Raw genomic sequence first — 6000 nt, 5'->3', positions numbered from 1 at the left:
TTAATCATGTAACGAAGTTAAGTATAGCGTAATTGAATTGAGGTATAGATTGCAAACTCTTGGTTGCATGTTTTTCATGAGATTCGCTACCAATGGTGTGCCTGGATAAATCTTTCATTCATAGTCGAGGTTAAGATATCGCTGTTTGAGATATTGTAACCTACCACTGTCTCTTTCGCGCTCTTAAGGCCGTATTGCACGTCGCACGATACGCCTATCGCGTTCACCTACGCATCAGCTCCGTAAACGTAAACATCGGAAACTGCAGACCGGTTCACGTTGCCCGATCAGACGACGCACGGATGATAGTCCTCACGCGAATACGTGCATCCACACTAGATGACAACACCATGCGAAACTCTTAGGGAACCATCTGATTTCTTGTGAAACCGTTCATTTTAATTACATTTTCTGAGAACTTAAAGTTCATATTTATTAAGTAGTCGTTATATTTTTTTTGTCATTTTTTATTGAGTAATTGTTCTCTCATATAGCTATCACCGAATTATGCTACAGTATTAGTGTTCTGTCTTATGGTCTCAACTATTCGTTTTATTTTATGGCACTTAAGTTGCACAAGCTTATATTTATATATATTTATCGAAATTTACATTTATACAGCATTTCGCCCATGGAGGACGCATTGACATTCGAGGTGCTGGCCTGTAACCCTTAAGATTAGGGCAGGATGACGTCGACGAAAAGCCAGACGTTGTTGGGTTAAAACCATGACTGGGAAGAAGGGGCAAAGGCAGACGTGATGTGACTCATATCATACTATCAATGAAGAAGTTAAGTCCACACAGTTTATTCATTCATTTCGTGATCGGACCATCTCACCGACTTCTGTCAGTTTCTCTTTCCTGGCGTACTAAAATAAAGCAAAATATGCAATCAAATCAGACGTGACCTTTCGTCAATTTTAACACATTACCCATACAAATCGAAAATGACACTTGTAAAGTCATATGCATGATTACTCAGAAATAAACGATTGGTGGCGTGTCTTATCACGATACAGTGGGTCGTGGGAGGAATACAAACACCTTTCCTCGCAATATGCCTGAATTAAGACGATTAATGCTTGTTTGATCCATTCTATTTCTAGAATAAGAAGCAATCAAAGTACAAAGAATCTCTTTCGAAAATAGCTTGAGTAAAGAAAGTCTGCTGGAAAAAAATTGTTTAGTTGTTATATTTATAAAAATTTGAAGAATGGACAAAATCTTCAATATAAAAACTTGAAGTTGGGATCTGGACACAGACGTTAATAGCAACAGTAAACCATAAACAAATAAGCAGAAAGCTGACTGCAGTACCCCCTTGTGCGCATGCGCGAGTTATTCCTATATAGTGCACATGCGCGGATTCGTATCATCCTACGTTTTTCTGTGCTCTTTCCAATTCCACAGCACCTTATATTTCATAATAAAGCAGCTGTCAGCCCTCACACACTGCAAATTTAGCTTAACTTTTGTTTCGTCGAAATACAAAGCATAGGTATTTTGCTTTTAATTTGTCTGAGAACTTGCTTCTGCCACTACTATTTATGTGAGAAGACGACATACTTCTAAAGTGTAGGATACAATCGTATACAGCGACATTACTTCACTGCTAATTTGCTAATTCTGTTAGTTCAACCAGTGCTGCCACTAAATGGCTGTCGCACTAGACTAATATTACAGAGCCTATATAGAGAGAATATAGGCTCTCTATCCAATACCTTTCTTGGCGTATCGCCGTGTAATACCGTCTTTAAACAAAAGCTTTTTAATGAATAATTTCAAGTTCGAGTTTCGAATGTTATCCTGTTCAGATTCATATTAAATTTTAGTGAGGTAATGTTGTTGTATACGATTGAATCCTACTGTTTAGAAGTATGTCGTCTTCTCAGGTAAATAGTAATGACCGGCAAGTTCTCAGACAAATTAAAAGCAAAATAACTAAGCTTTGTATTTAGAAGAAATGAAAGTTAAGCTAAATTTGCTGTGTGGGAGGGCTGTCAGCTGCGTTATGAATTACAAGGGTGATGTGGACTTGGAAAGGCATCTTAGCACAGAAAAACTTAGGATGATATGAACCAAACCACGTCTGCCTCACTGCTACATTTTGTTACTATAAAACAGACGTCTGTAGTTAGATACGTTCAAGCCACACAACCAAACCGGCATACCACGTAATTTTGCACCACCTTTCGCATACAATCGATTCCTCTTTCCTGGCATACTGAAATAAAACAGTAGAGGCAATCAAATCAGACGTGACATTTCATCAATTAAGGCATTACACGTATAAATCGAGAATCACACTTGTAACGTCATATGCATGTTTACTCAGAAATAAACTATTTCTGGCATATGTTATCATAACACAGTCCGATTCTAACCTCATTGACAATTTCAGACATGTCCTGCCATCTGTGAGTAAGATGTGGAACTTTTTGCATTCGGTAAGAATCGTGCCATCGCAGACTAGAATGAATCGTGAAAGAATCGTGAACGAATCGTAGGAATCGATTCGCAATGTGAGATTGAATCGTAGGAATCGAATCGGGAAAAAGAATCGTGATGCCCAACTCTACTGTCAACACTACACTGGCGAATAAACTTCCAACAACGAGTCCAACCAGCCAGAGAGTGCACACAGCGCAGTCAGCGATTTTAACAGAGAGCGCTACGTGGCGTTACCAACATAAAAACCTAAACAGCCTACTTACAGTAGTTGCCGATCTAGTGGTGTTAACATTGGCACACGCATGGGTCGTCGGCTGCGGAGGCCCATGATTAGGAGTGTTCGGTGCACCGTGTGTTCAAAGACACTTGCACTCTGCCCAGCATTAAAGTCTGATATTAGTTCCGTTACTGTTCACCGCCCGTCCAGTTTTACATTTGCCCTTACTACGACGTCCGACATTCGTAATGGGGGGTGACCGCCAAACCCCACGACGTCAGGACGTGGTTTCACCTTGATTTTGCCAAGTGTTGAAGACACTCACCACAGCACTCCTCGAGCACCCGGCAAGTCGTGGAGTTTCCGAAATGCTCCTGCCGAGCCTCCTGGCCGTCACGATCTGCCTTCGTTCAAACTCAGGTAGATAGCGCGCCTTCCCCACTCTACGCACGGACAGCACGCTCACTGATACTACACGCACCGTGCGTGTGTCTGACTACCAGTCGTTCGTCGCCAGGTGATGCTACAATCGCCTGACGTGTTTATATCGATAGTAGGTCTGTGGTCATAATACTCTGGCTGATCAGTGTAGATATCCCATCAGGGCCAGTTGCTTTTCCGTGTTCAGCGATGTTAGCTGAGTTTCTATCCCACGGTTACTTATTTTGATACTTGTTATTTTGACGTTCACTATACAATTGAAAGGGGAACCGCATTTCGATTTTCCTCAATAAACGACATTTATAAAAATGAATTTACTATTTTTGTGTTCTTTCTGTTATCCTCTGTTTGGATGTCATTAATGTCACAGAGTGTATATACAAATGGCTTTCATCTGTTTACTATTTAACATGAGATGGGTTTTCTGTCAGATCGTTAGATAAAATTTTACTGTCGAATTTGCTGAGAGCTTCACGCAAGGCTCTTCATACACTAATTTTGGCTTCGTTCAGCAATTCAAGAATCTGGCTACGTGCAAAACTGCAGTGAAGCTTTCTATGCTTTCGGGACAACTTTCTAACACGACTGTCAAATCACAGTGATTCCTTCTCATCTGTCGTACCTTTGCACGGCACATACGTTTCAAAGGCGCAGTGTACAACACCCTTGAACTTTGTCGATTTACACTGCACGCTTATAACAGAGAAGGATGTTTGATGTTGAGTGCTCAGGTATTCTGAGATATGTTGCTTGTCAGGCTTATTAAGCAGAAACATCTTACATTTCTCTATGTTCTCTATAAATTCAATGATGATATAGTGGCCTCTTTCTCTGTTGTAAGATGAGCCGAAAAGTTCGGGCCTGGTGGTGATCAGGAGATCTAATATGTTATTTTCAGGAGTCGGTTCTCTGATTAACAGCTCTAGGTAATTTTCTTAGGCTTTTAGAACAATATCATACGATTCCCTGTCCCAGATATTCGCCTTAATTGCCTGTCTGCCAGTCTGTAACTCGAAAGTCAAAATCTCCCACTAATCTTTAATGCGCGGAAGCGCTATAACAAATATGCATGAAAAGGCCGCATCGCGGTTTGGAGGGGTCTTGTTGCTCGGTTCCTATTTGAGCCAGGAACATGGAGTAAAAAACTTTTAGTTCAGTCCGGACCAGCGGCCATCTGTACACCCATTCGAAATCTGTCTTACTGGAGCTATATTTCAGTATATTAAGCAAGGTTTGAACGACAAACCGGAGTAGGCGCCCAGAAAATTGTGCGAATCGATTAATTACTTTGGCGAAAGATTTTAATTGGGTTGAAATTAATGATCAGCTAATGTCACCATTTGTATGTGCGCCGTTCGGATTTTATGTGTAAAAACAATCACTCTCGTTCGGATTTTAGGTGCAAAAATAGCCACCCTTAATAACTCGGAGCTGGAGCGAAACTGATTCGATCTACCGTTTGAAAAATGTTTCTTCGTTTGGATTTGACGTGCAAAAAACACGTTTCTCTGGGAGGTTTTAAAGCGTACCATTTCCATACCTCAAACTTGTACGAGTCGATAATACTTGCCCGAAGTCAGATAAATGGATAAAGTAAAAACGAACTTTTTTATCCAATAATCTTTATCTGTTGTCGAGATACGATTGTTTAAAAGTCAAGCTAGTTGTAGCACGTGAAGTTCGTTCTTTAGTGAACTGAATGCGCGGTAACGGTTAAAGGTGAATCAAATAAACAAAAATATGCACTCTTACGATATAATTGAAAAATCACTGTCAATAATTTAGCTTGATTTCGATTTTACTTCCAGAAAACACGTTCTTTGTGATTTTTTAAATTTTTTTTTTTACGCTCACCACTTCTATATTTCAACGTTTCAAATTTGTGCGAGCCGGTTCAAAGTTTGTAAGAAGTTAGACAAATACATGTAGTTAGTGGCCGTCCTGTTGTTTTGTTAAAGCTTTATCCGTTGCCACGATATAAGCAACGTAGTTCGGAAAAAAAAACCTGTACGGGATCAATCGTCGCCTGAGTCAACAAAAGTCTATATTGTTGCCAAGTTATGACAGTCTATTGGCAAAATTATGGTAGAGTAAAAGTTGAGAACAAGAATGAAAATGCTTCTATCAAAGCATAAAAAGCGGGAATATGTTCTAGGCAGAGTAAACTGTGTGAAAGAAGGGAACTAGCTTTTAGACTTATCTGGAAGCATCAAAGACATTTAAATTAAAATACCTTGACGTATTCGCCCGTTTTTACGAGTTAACCCCACTTCCCCAGTGCAGTGAGCTCTCTTAGCTGCAATATGTTGGCACAGCTGCATCTTGCAATTTATAATCGGAAGTCCCTAATCCCCTGCTCGAAATCCAGAAGATTCGCCCGCCATAGTAACAATCTGTACTCTCATATCAAACTTGAATGATACGTTGTGTCACGTTGCACGACATGACAAATGCCATGTTTGATGACTTGATGGCAAGTGTCATGTTATACGACATGACAACGTGTATCATGTTACTTTACTTGGAAAATTGGAAATTTGTGGTAAGGTCTTATGAGACCAAACTGCTGAGGTCATAGGTCCCTAAGCCTACACCCTACTTACTCTAACACTACTTACGGTATGGACAACACACACATCCATGCCCGAGGGAGGACTCGAACCTCGAATGGGGGAAGCCTCACGGGTCGAGCGGCTACCCCGCGCGGCAGGTTACTTTACTTGACGCGAAGCTTTATATCACGAAACAAGGGTATTAATACCAGGAAGTAAAAGAGCGCGAATATGTCCAGATGTTTAGACTTAAAGGTTCTTGATGCTTCCAGATAAATGGAAAAGCAGGTTCCCTTTTTTCACATCCGTAACTCTGCCCAGGACATATTAACCTTCT

This window comes from Schistocerca serialis, chromosome 6 (genome assembly GCF_023864345.2).
Source record: "Schistocerca serialis cubense isolate TAMUIC-IGC-003099 chromosome 6, iqSchSeri2.2, whole genome shotgun sequence".
Taxonomy (NCBI): domain Eukaryota; kingdom Metazoa; phylum Arthropoda; class Insecta; order Orthoptera; family Acrididae; genus Schistocerca; species Schistocerca serialis.
This window is presented reverse-complemented; position numbering follows the sequence as displayed.